General features: G+C 31.4%; 1 protein-coding gene across 4 annotated transcripts in view; it reads left to right on the top strand.

The window, feature by feature from the left end:
- The window catches only part of LOC118186070 (homeobox protein AKR-like), a 324,288-nt gene that overhangs the window by 283,189 nt on the left and 26,511 nt on the right, over positions 1-14,588 (top strand). Inside the window, exon 1 of one of the 4 annotated variants that reach the window (XM_085808056.1) lies at positions 5,266-5,289. The exons of the other annotated variants lie outside the window; for them this stretch is intronic. The gene's annotated coding sequence lies outside the window, so the exon portion shown is untranslated. Of the gene's footprint in view, positions 1-5,265; positions 5,290-14,588 lie in introns of those variants that run through there. 4 annotated transcript variants of the gene reach the window in all.

The following is a 14,588-nucleotide window of genomic DNA, read 5'->3' as shown; positions in this document are numbered from 1 at the left end:
TTTCAAACTTCGTCTAACAAAAGTGTTGCACTGCTTAACAAAATTATGTTAAAAGCTGCGTATGAAATTATATATTTTTAGTAACCATACTGCTAATGCTTAAAATAAAATTACATTTACCTTTTTAAACTGATAGCTATTTATTAGAAAAATATGAGCATCGTTTTTAATTTGAATATTGAGCCTGACTTTTTGAGCACAAATACATCTACGGATGTAGTTAGAGTGATAACTATGCTACAAGATAATTGTCTGAAATTAACGTCTTTATTTTACTTTTCTGTCCTTCGCATGGTAAAAAAGTGACATGTATGGGGTATATTACATGTACAGGGCATGTCCATCCAGCGTTATATACTTTTCTTTAGGCATACATAACTTATAAAATACCAGTAAAGACATAAGAGTACATTTTTTTCTAAGCTACATATATGATTGCAACTCCGTATATCTTATTTTCAAGTTCTCCCGTAACGTCTGTTGTCAAATTAGTATAGTGTAATAAATGCATTCAAATGTAGTTAAGTGTTTCGTAAAATCTTGGAACCTGTTCTCAAAGTCGTAAAACAAAACGGCACTGTTGATAGTATTTTTTGTTTTGCTTGTGTGGATTTGTACAGGTATTCAAAGGTTATCATTCTTTAAAACATTAATCTATAGCTGATTTTTGCCTTAAAGATGCTTTTTCATTTAATAAGCAATTACTAAAATTATTAAGTCATCCATCTGGATCCAATTTTTATATTAAGCTTCGCATGCGCCCATACATTCTTTCATTTCTAGATAATAAGGTGTGTTCTCTGCATCATCAGACGGGCGTCGAGTGTGGACACCGCTAATTGAGAACCTTTAACACGTTGAGCGCCACGTCAGCCATCTGTGACTGACACTAGATTTTCCGTTTAGGCCGCGTGAGCCATCTGTGGCTGACACTAGAATTTCCTTTTAGGCTGCGTCAAACATCTGTGGCTGACATTATATTTTCCGTTTAGGCAGAGTCAGCTATCCTTGGCTGACACTATATTTTCCGTTTAGGCCGCGTCAGCCATCTGTGGCTGCACTAAACTTTCCGTTTAGGTCGCGTCAGCCATTTGTGGCTGACACTAGACCTTTTCGTTTAGGCCGCGTCGACCGTCGCTGGCTGACAGCGTGTAACATGATATATAACTATAAAATTTACACTGTTTTATGAAATTACACAAAATTTATTTAAAATTTACTTAATTTTGATTCAGGATTTGATTTTGATTCATTGGATTTCATTGAAAAACGGTAAACATAAAAACGGTTCTCCATCACAGCTATTACAAAATGTGACAACACTCTTTTAGTCTTTCTACCAGCTTCTGTTTCGTTTTTATCATAACATAATTTTCAATATTTTCGTACTTCAGAGGCTTTTCCCGGTTTTTTCGGAGTTTATGTTGTCGTTTTCTAGATATTCTTTCATTTTTGTTTGACGGAATGTCTTCTTTTTCACAACTTGTTGCTATCTTCTATCGCGATACGAATCACTGGCCCTACAATACCAGCCCTTTTAAGCGAAGCGCGTGGCCTGAACGGGATTACCTAAAACATACGCGTGGCGCTCAACGTGTTAAATGCAGTTACACAATTTGGCTGTCTGTTTTACATTTTATACTGAGCTTTACTTTTTGTTTATTGATGAGAATCATCAGGATCTTATTACTTCTTTTCACCAATCACCATCTTCATTTGTTTTAAAAAATTATACAAACCTTCATATGCAATAACCAAAACATTATTTCTGTTTTATTAATAGTTCTCCTTCATTCATCTTTTTCATATGCCTAAAATTTTGAATACTGAGAACATCCGCAAAATAAAATTAGTTAATGAAATTTTGCTATAATTTTACATAAAGTATTCATAATTTAAAACACATAAAAATATCTTCGTTGGATGAAGCTTGAAACTGACGTAATATCCAGTTATGATTTAACTGAAACAGACAGAATTTTAATGTTTAACAGTAATATGACTGTTTGCTTAGAAATTATGTCTTGAAATTCGATTTCCTATGAATTTTATGACTAACCTTCAAATCAAAGCTGTTTAAAAACTCTGCATAGGACAAGTTAACAAAAAATGAAAGAAATTGTTTATTTTGTGCTTAAACCTTTAGTTGCTAATTTTTCAGGTATTTTTTTCATCTTTATATTAAATCTTAATATTTATAACCGAAATGAAAAAAAAAAATCTCTAACTTGTTAAAAATACTTTTTTTTTTTTTTTTTGCTGTAAAATATGTAAGAATTTCTTACTATCTGTTCTCAAAATGACCATTCTTTAGATGTTTCAAAATGTTATAAATAATTCAGTGTCATGTTTTAAGGGTATAAATACTTTAATATATATCACTAAAGTATGCTAAAATACAAACAAGCCTAAATGTCTCTAAATATAAGCCCCATAGTGTGTGAGTGTCGTAGTCTGAAAGCCTAACTTAATTGATTAACGTATTTAATTTCCTTAATGTTCTTTTAAAACACTGGATCCATTTCCAAACTTAAAAACAAACAAAAAAAAATGCAACATATTTCTTTTTAAAAAAAGTATTATTTATCCTGATTTGATTCGATAAAAATAAAAAAAATCAGCGAAATTTAATAAATTTTAATGCGAATAAATTATTGTAAGAAACAATATAATAAACAAATAAATAAAAGCAAGGCGATTGAGAAGACGCTTATACCTGGAACAAAAGAGAGGGGAAATACATAATCTCCTTTTGCCTACCAACATTCGCTAGAACGAGAATAAAAATAATAACTTTCATCCGACTTATCCCCTGGCTTATCGGCGGACCCGAATCTCATGATTGACAGATAGCACTGTCAGTATATTGGAGTGTGAAGGGGGTTTACAGCACATGTCCCTGTAGAAATTCGTGTCATCACTAAAAGTATTAGCCGTGTCGTAACAGATACTGGTCAACAGTGATTCATGGATTAATCAGCAGGAACGGCATGTGGTTTACTAAAAAAGAAGAATAAAATCCATTACTCACCATATAATATACCCCGCCCTTCAAGGCAAATCGTTTCAAATGCTAGAAATTTGGAGAAATTCGGGACATCGGGACAGTTTATCAGAAGTAGGGCGAATGGGAACTCTAGTGTACGATCAGGATAGCTCAAGAGATATTTAGCCGTGCAATATGTTTGAAGCACGCCGCAAAACATTTCAAGTTGACAGGACAACACAGTAAAATGCAGTGCGCAATTTTTGATAGTTTTCCTAAATCTGTAACAGTTTTTCATAACTAACCTCAAGAAAGGTTACTTGCGGCAATTCTCGTTCGTTCTTGTGTTGTGACCGACCACAGCGGCAAATCTGTGGAATTTAAACTAACCTCAACATTTACGTAATATTTATGATTAGCTTTAGTAATACTTCATGAAGTTTTTGATGATGTTAGGTTAATATGGAATTTTCCGGTGACAATACGATCTGTAAATTGTCTAAAAATCCTCCAAAGTGGGCCAAATGCTTTAGTAAAATATTGCATTTGATTTTCCTAAGCAATGAGAATTTTTATATGGCTATTTATTTGTGTATTTATTTATGGGTAAATAATATATGCCCACGGACTTACCTCGAATGTAATTATTTATCATAATTACAACAATCATAATACAATCAATTTGTATCATAATTACAATCAATTTGTATGCGAAACTTTCATCACTAGTATATTTTCTTGAAAATAATTTAGTAGTAATATTTGTTATTATCGTTTCATGGCTTATAATCATTTTTCGGAGTAAGGTTGTCTCCAGTTACGCAAAAATTCAGAATAAAGTCTCATTAAACGTCCAAATGAAATTCACTTTTTAATGATCGTTTCCATTTTACCACATGATAAAATTTGACATAAACATTCTCAGTCCTATAAAATAATGATATTTCCTTGGCTATAAGTTAGTGCTTAAATCTAGATATAGTAATATTAATTTTGAGTATAAATAAATATGAACCGACTGAAATGAAATGAAGGAGCAACTGAGATCTTTACGAAAATTGCATTATTTTTTAGGGCAAATATTCTGTAATATATCAAGAAATGACTAGAAATCTTTTCCATGCTTTAATGCTTTAATAGTTCAGTTGACATTTTCCATAAAATTAGAAAATTCGAATCGGCGGAACACTTTACGTTCTTTTTCTAACGTTTTGAACGCTTTAATAGTTGTTTTTGACGCAGATGTAGATGGATACGAATCAATGCCTTCAGCAACGTACGAAATTAGCTTTAAAGACTATAATATTAAAAAAGAAAAAGAAGAAGAAAGAGGGAAAAGTCTTTCTCAATCCTCCAAGATAGTGTACCGTAAAAATATTCTCCTTTTGACAGCATGCGACTTAGATTATAATTTCCCTATCTGTTTCGTTCATTTTATCAGATTGCCTTGCATTGAAATTACTTTATAATGCACCAGATATGCCAGAGCTGATACAGACCACAGCACTTTTTTACAGCTATTGCTGCAGTACTTTGCTTTTTTGTCAAGAAAATGTCTGCGATTACTTAACTCTGAATATAGTTTCCCTATTTATAATTCGTAATAGATACGAAATACATAACGCGCGCTATCCTATTGCAATAAAATATGTGAATGACAGGAATACTTAAACAATAATAATTTAATTTCCTTTATAATAAGTGTTTATTAACAGATGCGATTTACGGACACATTCGTAATATTTAGAGCAACAAAAATACATGCATTGATTTAAGTGCGTATATTAAATACTCTGTCATTTCGGCTAATGTGGGCAGTAATCGAGCGGTTTAAAATTTCAGCTGGCAAGCGCGACTACTTCTTTCCCCATATCTCCCTTTATGCCTGCTCCAAAGGATCTTTAAATGCTTGAGTCACAATAAACTATGCACAACTTACAAAAGCGGTGAAGACAACTGTTCTGTAAACAAGGATCTCTATAGGATGAGAGGATGTGAAAGAAAATTTTCTTTCATCTCCCTCCCCCCCCCCTTTAAAACGTAGTCTTGAGTATATTTAGGTTGCCGCGCACCTGGCTGTCATTCCGTTTGCCAAAATGTCGAGAGTCATCGAGGCTCCATGTGTCCTGCTGGAAATGTCAAACACGGGACTTTTTGACATGGAGGAAGAGCTTTGACGGTTCGCCTGAAACATTTTCGATCACATATTATATAAGTGCAAGCAAACTCTGCGTGAATATTCCATCACTGTAGGTCAAGTGTCGTGTTGCACAATGCTGTTGTATCTCCTTTTCAAAGCAAGGGTTAGCTTTTATTATATAAGCCAGTATTTCTAGACTTTTATTCTTGGAACTGTGATTAACTACGTCGAGCGTCTTATGTTGTATAATTTTGTTTTCAGAGTCAGAAATCTAAAAGCAGTAGGCTGCAAGGATATAGGTTGGTGAGTTATGTAGCTATAAGGATTGAAATGACTATTTTGTCAAATATATTTAACTCTTTTGCCTTCGTTTTAGCTCTTTGACATAAAGAGGATAGATATTCTGGAATGCTATATGTAATGTGTTTTATTATAGCATTTAAAATTATCTTAGTTTAATACAATGTTGCCTTTTATGTCAATATTTCTTTTAACTTTCGTCCATGGGAGCAATCATTCTCAGAGTTAGTGTGCTGTTATTTTTCTTGTGAATTCTAAACATGAGGTGTAAAGCAGTAAAGAGTAAAAAATCGTCTAGGAAAGCTAAATTTTGGGGTCGATAGATCCGTAAATGTTTGATAAAAAAGTAATTTTTCAAATCACTTTCCTTATTATATTTATAATCAGGTATTTAATTATATTTCGTTTCATATTTGCGAGCGTAGTATAATTTCGATTACAAATTATATACTGCTATAAATCATCACATAAGAATCCTTATTATTTAATCCTAACTATGGTTAGGCCAATTGCCTAACGCATTAATTTTAACCCAAACAGAATATCGTGTGTCGAAACTCTGCCGGTATTATTTTTAAGATTTATTATTTGAACTTAAATTGTCCTAGACCATTTGAACAGATGTTTTTAGTATTGATAATCATTTCTTGAATCATGTGAAGATAGAATAGCAGAAACTTGCATCTAAATGGGATTTATTTATTGGGTAACAAGTAATAAATACATACATGAAGCTAAGCCGATATTGTGAATTAATACTAATTATCAGAAGAAATGAAATATTCCTGCAAAGTCTCCCTTTAAAATCATCTCGCGTCAGGATAAAATAGCAGCAGTTTGAATCTTGGAAAGCAAAGTATTGCTTCTTGAAATGCGGATGTTTTAATACAATTATACAATTAGAGAAACAACAGCATTAGTGGAGCGTGCACCTTAAATGATGCCTAAGATTAATCTTATAAGGTGACTATAAAATTCTCATCTTTCAGATGGTTAACCAGTCGCTGTTATTGGAAAGATCGAGCTTGTGAAAGGAAAGATGTTGAAGCCCTTAGCCTGATTTTTGGCTTATCTTTATGGAAAGTCTGAAATTTAACCGCGAGGATGGAAATCGAAGTGAACACATCTGAGACGGGGATGTACATGGAGTTAATATCAACTTCAAAGTAATCCTGTTTCCCGTCAATGATTGACTCATACTTACTCAAAAATCACCAACACTTGCTATCCGGGGATAGCGTGCGGGAAATTGTTAGTTGCGACTGCCTTCGCCTGAGCCGTTGGAAAGAACATTGTCAATGCGTGTGCATGTTTAGGTATTAAATGTACAAAAGTTATTCTTGCAGGAAATGAGTTGCATGCAATCTTAAGGTATTATCACTGTCCAATGCTTTCGTGTTTTAAGTTGCTTTAGTCATTGATAAGTTCAATATCAGAAAGATCTGATAAAAAGTAAGAATTCAGTAAGTATAAGTAAGAATTCAGCTAAATCTAACTTGACACTTTCAAGTTAGATTTAGTCAAGAGTCCTTAGTAGCTCGTTATATAGATTCACAACATTCTAAAATCATTATCCGATCAAAAGTTCCAAGGAGGAGAAACATAGATGAATATAGTACAACGTAAAACGTAACATAGAAACGTAACTTATAATCTGCTCTTTTTAAGTAAATCGAGCTGAAAAATTTTCCCAAGAATAAACAAATGTATGATAGCGATGCCTTTGGCTTTATTTGTAGCACTAATCCATGTTAAATTGGAGTTGTACTTAACCCCCAAGACAGTCCGCAGAATGGATCTCAGGGATCATTTGTCCAAATATATGCTATCATTAAATATATGCTAAATACTGCCTGGTTAATCGGACGTTTTATGTATTTTACTGAGCATGAACTCAGATCTGAAAGCATTAATGCAGATAAGCCATTTGTACAACATTATCCTTTGAAGACTTGAATTTTATACTATGAAGATCAGTTAATAATAAAATTAAGATTTAAGAATTTGGTGATTAGCAAAATATCGTCTGGTTGGTAAGCAATCAGAGAATTATAATCAGGAAGGTAAATAGGTTATAAATATGAAAAAGGTATAATACTGAGGTTTCACCAAGTATCAAACTTCGCGGGATTAAGATACTGAAGTGCGGACTCAGTTGATACTAATTACGAATTTATAATCTGTATGTTGTTATGTATACCTAAAGAATCAGAAAATTGTTATGTATATCTAATAACACGAATTTCAGCATTCAAATTTTATGTTTTTTTATTAAAAAACTTGAATGAATCATGAACTATTCTAATTTAATCATGTATCATTAACTATTCAAAAATGATAAAACTGTGATTAAATTAATATTAGATGTAATATTGCTATGATAAATTTTATTTTGGTAACGTTTTCGAAATTTTTAATTCTAACTTTGCATTTGTCTTAACCTCTATTTAATTTTTGTCCCTTATATAGTGTGATGTCTCGAACAAAAAATAGAACAGTTTTAATCATTAGAGGAATAGCTATACTATTTCTTTCGCCTTCGTAGCAGGGCTATTTTTCTCTAACTCGAAAAAAGTGCTTTTGCATCATATCGGAATCCTTAAGATTTTTCTTTTAAACTTCGGAATTTGCTATCAAGTAAATGGTTACAAAGAAAATATTATTAACGAAGGTATATGAATTTTGGAAATTCATGGAAAGTGAATGCATTTTGAGCTTTGGAGTAGAGATCTTACAAGATCTACACCCTCACAAGTAAAAAGATTTGTTCTGGAGATAATTCTTCAAGAAAGATTAGTTCTGAAAGGTTCAGTATTATCTTTCGTTGATCTAAGACTTCTGTATTTTTCTTGCTTTCAGCCATACGTTTTCTTTTCTTTTCTTTTCTTTTCTTTTTAGGTTATGAGAGAAATGAGAGAGAGTGATGAGAGAAATGGTTATGAGAGAGAGTTTAAGAAAGGTTATTTCTGTTGTAGGATAATATGAAAAAAATTAAAAAGGTAAAAGACACAGTATTAATTCAAGCCGTTAATAACACCAGCTTTTATTCCGCTCAAGAAGTCTGTTATCGTTATTATCTACAAGTTTACCGTGTGTATTAATAATCTGTTACATTTTCCGTTCTGTGAAATTTTAGTAGAGGTAACTATGCAACCTTTTACGTATAAAATAATTTACGTTTAACGAAACTGATTTCCATATCATTTAAACCTGAGCAAATAATATCAGAGGAAATCGATAATTTTTTACCTAAAACTTTTGACCTTTGAAGTTTTGGTTCTTCAGCGTTCCTGATTTGATGATTGCTTAATCCAGACGTACTCAAAAGCTTAATTGAACGCTGACATTTAATAGAAATAACATGATAGGGATGAGGTGTACAAATTTGAAAAAATATTAACAGAAATTCTGAGAGCGGTAATATTTACGAACCCAAATGATGGTATTTCCCAATAAGGCTTAATATGCAATCGAGTGGTAAAGCAGATGAAAGACGATGGAAATGAAAAAGAAAACCTTCTTTTAGGGCGATCCGAAGAATTCAGACGGAGTCTGGAAAATTTCGGCATCATAAAGTCTGGTGTGTGCAGATGATATATGCCATTTATTTATTGTCACATATTTAGTTTTTTTATCTTTGGAAATTCATGTGCAAATTATGCATTTTTCTGTGCAGAACCAAAGAGATGAAAAAGTGTAACATTAATAATTATAACTCTGAACAACGTAAAACTAAATTTTAAAAAATGTCCTTTTTAGAAGTATAAAAATATTCTGTTAATTTTTTATAATTTTTAAGCGATAACATGCATAATTCTCTCAAATACATTTAGCTTGGATTGACCATAACTAAAGTTCCCCCCTCCTCTTTAACTAATTTTTAAATTTTCATTTGTCTTAAATGAAGATTATATCACTGTGTTATTAAAATTCGTACACCCAGTTTTTTATATTTTGCAATTTTAGATGGGAATTAAAAGCAGTGGAAAAGAAGAAAAAAAAATCGGAATCTTCCAACTTTGTACAGTTGAACCCCATCATAACCAATTTCAGGAGACCGAAAGTTTGTTTCGCTACATCCGATGGGAGTAAAAAAAGAAGATAAATCATTTCACAAACTAGTACAAAAATGGACTGATGAATGACAAGAAAATACTGATTAGCTTTGTCACAGTTCCCAAATGAAGTCAATAATAATTCTAATTAAGTCATATTTAAGTGTAATTACAGTTATTATTAAGCTAATAAATTTATTTTATTTTCTTTTCTTTCTTCCCCTCCCCCTGCCCAGTTCCGTTATATCTTCATAAATGTATACGATAAATTTCTTATCATAAACGTCATGATTCTGATCCTTCCTTCGAAATGCTCATTTCTATTGACAGTATGCATTTATCATTATGATTAATCATTTTATCCATAAAAATGTATAAAAACTAAAGTAAATGAAAAGAAATAATGTTAAATTTACTTTTAACATTTACTTAACTTCCGAGTACAAAAATGATCCGTAATTTTCAGCCGGCGTGAGGCAAATTACAGGAAAATTTTATCCAAGTTTTTATGAAGAAATTGAGAAAGACTCCACGACTTTCGATTCTACGTTTCACCCTAATCTATGTTATCCAAAGTCTAATAGGAATGCATTCATTTCCGCGAAGTTGTATATGGAGAAAATGAATACAAAGCAAAAGTGCAATAGCCTTTCCAAAAAATATCCCGCATCTTGCAAAAGAGATAACTCAAACCAAGGCATGTAAAGTGCTCAGATCACACCAGAAAACTCGGAATGTAAAACCAAGTGGATATCGAGCATTAAATATTGCACTTGTAATTTAGCATATGCTGCTAATTACAAAAATTGACTAAAGTACTTCTTAAAACCGAAGAGCAAACGTATCGAAAAGCCTGAGGTTACCCAAAGCGGCTTATTCGGAACCTAGTTCTGTAAACGAAACCCCTACAACTCAAGAGGTGACTCCCAAGGATGCTGTGCAATGTACTAAATCTGGTGGAAACTCAAATAATGTGAAAAGAATCCTCAGGTGTTTCATCTGTCAACCAGAAAGTCGTAAAAAATTACCAGTTCTCAAAATAAGATCTCGGAAATTTCTAATAAAACTGACGTGAAACCCACATCAGGAAATAAAAGGTTTTCAAAGAATAATCCTGAAAACATCTCTAGGGCCTTCTCGGACTTCTTTAAAATATCTACGAAATCAGCAGTATATTAGCAGACTATTCAGCTGTAGCTATTATTAGAACATTAGGAGGTCGCATAACAGAAATTCGAAACGCCGCTACTGCCATAGATAAACTTTTTGTTCCATTCAATATATTCAAAGATATATTCAGTGAGACATCTGTAAATAATAACCAAATTCTTTATTCGTAGGGTTTTTTTTTTTTTCTAATTTTCGATTAGTAAAGTTCATGTATGTATTTATTTCTTGGTTAATTTGCACATTTCATTGAGCATTTTACTCTTTTAGTTATTTCGTACATATCCGTCCCATTTTCTTAATGTTGCCGGCATTTATTCATCGTGCTGTCAGCTCGACAGTTCATTTTTTCAGCTGCATTCTCGGTCTGCTTTACGTGGATGTCTACTTTCAGGGTTCCTGAAGACTTTTAACAAAAGTTCCTACAATATCTACTTCATATTGATACATTTGCAAGGACCTTGATGGAGGTACGTCACCCAGACCAGGAACTTCACTATTGCACTATTCCTACCACGTCCCTTGCAATCCCTAAAAAATGTAAACAATGCGTTCAGAAGAAAGAACCTGAAATTCATTTAAATAGTGAAATAAAACCACATTCTCGTACGAAAGACCTAAGGAATGCAAACAATACATTTAGAAGAAAGGGTATGGAATTCGTTTTAAATACTGAATTAAAGCAAATTGTTAAGGACAGCCTGAAGTACATAAAAATCTATTCAGCATATCCTCTTTCTTGAAGGGCGAAATTTTTCAGAATTTCCATCATAGTATCAGCCTAGAACAAAGCTTTATCTTACAACTCAGTCAACGAACTTGAATGGAATCAAAGAACCATTCAAGTTTATTGACTTAGTGGTTACATACGCTATATGGTACCCTATGATATACTTATTGTACAAGCCTGACTCTCCAAAAACTGATTGTTACATCTACCTTGTATAGCCTTTCTTAACATAGGGAAAAGGGAGGACGTTAACGAATGGGATTCTTCCATTATCCTAACATATTAAACATTGATGTCTTTAAGGGTTAGTAGTTTTTTAGTTAAAACTTGAAAAAATTCTGAAAGTAATTATGAAAAATGCACAAAAAATTTCAGTGGAGGATAACGTAATGCTTGTTACCACCCGCTTTTCATACAATTGGAGGTTTGCATTTGCTGCAGCCATATAAAATAACATTAACTGTCATATGGAAGAGAAACACGCCATTATAGAATTTAAAATGGGAGGGGGGAGAGAACCTTAGTTTGGTGTAGATTTTGAACAAAACTCTGACGATTTCGAGGACAGCCATTTATTTTGAACATAAGTGCATAGGAAATAGGACGGGTCTAAAACATTCTTTTGTTATATCCAGGCGCTCGTTATAAACTGGGCACGCTATTGCGACGCTTAACTGAAATGGAGAAATATTTTTCAAGTGGTTGAGGATGAATGATGGATTGCATTCTAATTCCTATTTTAGTATATTTTAATATTATTGTTGAAAAATTAGATACGATTAATACTAATAAACCAACGACATTAGATTTACCCAACATTATTTTGTTATTAATTCATGTTTTATTGTTTAATAAGGTGTTTAATAAAAATAATATTTATTTCTATATTTAAGAATTTACTGTTAAGCTTCCAAATTTAAAAAAAAAATTAGGAAATAAAAAATATTATTTATTTAATATTATTTATTTAACTTATTTAAAATCTAATTCGTTTTTAACGCGATTCATTTTCCCAAAATTTATTGTTTTTAATGTACATTGTACTATAAGGTATTTTCTCAAAAAAAAATCTAGTGACAATATTTACAAAAAATAATAAGTCATGCACTGAGATTGTGGAGTATTCCTCTTCAAAACAGCTGTTGTATTCATTTAAAAACTAACGTACCATTGATGGGAATATAAGACGATGTTTTTCATCTAAAAGTTGGCTAACATTAATAGTGCAGAAGCCTAGATATACTGCAATATGACAGAAGGCCTTAACTCTGTTTTCGTCACCCCTCCCAAATGGATTGGAATTTAACGACTTTATTACATAAAGGTTTTTTAATATTTGTTATTTCTTCATATTTATATTAAATTGTAGTATATTAAATTTAGTATTAAACTAAATGTTCGATAATTAGCAATATTGCCAAAAAATAATTTTATTAAATGTTGAAAATTGGTTGAATGTAAGCCCTTTTCTGTAATATTTATGTTGAAATTAATAAAGAGGAATGCACTAAGCGATAACGCGAAATTACTTATTTTATTTCTTTCTTTGTTTGAATACTTTATAAATTGTTTAAATATTTAAAAGTGTTTAATCATTTATGTTTATAATGAAAAGATTTTTGTCAGAAGTTCACTGAAAGAAATCAGAAACAAATCTGATGAAAGAATTCTGAAATAATCTGATGGATCGAGTTTATCTCATATCGAATGAAGTGTCTATTATTTTAACCTTCAGAATAAAATTAATATAATTTTATGAAGAGATGTGATTTGCATACTTGTTTTTCTTTACTTTTACTCTTTCGATACTAGTGCTTGTTGTATTTCAAAAATAACAAAATTATTAAATATAAGACTTTTTTCTAAATCTATGGATGTTAACACTTTAAATTTGTTCTAAGTGTTGTATATTGTACGTGATTACTGCAGCTTATTATTTGCATATTTGTATTGAAAGTTTCCTTATTTATATGTTTTATTTAACAACTGTTATTTGTCATAGTCATTTGATAAATGTTTTGCTTAAATGCATAAAATCTCAAGTATTGTTTTGAAATTAATAAAAAATATATTTCTTTTTCAGAGATTTTAGATATTCATGTTTCTGAGCTGGCCAATTTTAGTTATATACTACCCTGTATTTTATTATGTTTTTTTATTATGTTTATCTAAGTAATTTTACATTAATTATCTGAGTAATTTTAAATGACTATTTTTTCTAGAATGCTAGCTTTCAGTAAAAGTAAGAAAGGAGATCGTACATTTTCCACCTTAAATGACTTTCGTTGTACATTAAGAATGTCATATCTAATAATGCGCATTGCAAAACAGGCACAGTTAACGATTTTTAAACGTTTCCTCAAAATATATTCAACGATTTCAGATCATACTAGAGTGAATACTTTTGTGGAATTCTTCTGTTTTATCCTACTGTTTTGTTTTTTAAATTACAATGCAGTATCTTTATCCATTCCAATTATATGTCCACAACAGTGCATATTAGCTTTCCACAATGCTTACTTAACAGCCAATTTTTACCACAATAGCATAGTTTTGCATTCCAAATCTCACTGCGAATTTCCTAGGAGATAATTTCCTTTATTTCCTCTATTACTGTATTGGATTGTATGTGAATATATATATATATATATATATATATATATAAAGCACGATTTTAAATTAATTATTTAAAGCCATTTTGAATTATGTTTAGTTAATAGACACTGTTTGTTTACATTCCACAAAACTAGCATATTTATTCTATAATTATTTAAAACAACTCTCTTTTCCAATTATTGGGGTAATATCTTTTTAAAGTACTACTAATATAAATTGACTGAAATTAATTTAATCATTATAAACTGGCTTAAAGGATAGATTTTTCTATCCCAATTCCGTATCTTGATTACATTTTTAAAAACCTATAAAGCCAATCTCGCCAGTTTTATTGCTGTACTCTTCATGGGAAAATTATAGAAACTGCTCATAACTCAATCTAATTTCCTTAAAGTGCTCTTTTTTTCCCCCTCTCTGAGTGCGTGTCAGAAAGATGTAAAATTGTTTCCTCTTGATTTTTTACTCACACAGACGCATTCAATTTACCGAGTTGCGTAGTTTACTTTTGTAGTTTGCTTTTCATGTGTTTATGCTGATTATTTCGAATAGTATTGCTGCTGTATAAAGCTGATGGATCATACTTAGCCACGACTG

This window comes from Stegodyphus dumicola, chromosome X1 (assembly GCF_044657685.1).
Source record: "Stegodyphus dumicola isolate Sdum_Otavi_A_Nest chromosome X1, ASM4465768v1".
NCBI classification, from domain to species: Eukaryota; Metazoa; Arthropoda; class Arachnida; order Araneae; family Eresidae; genus Stegodyphus; species Stegodyphus dumicola.
This window is presented reverse-complemented; position numbering and strand designations above follow the sequence as displayed.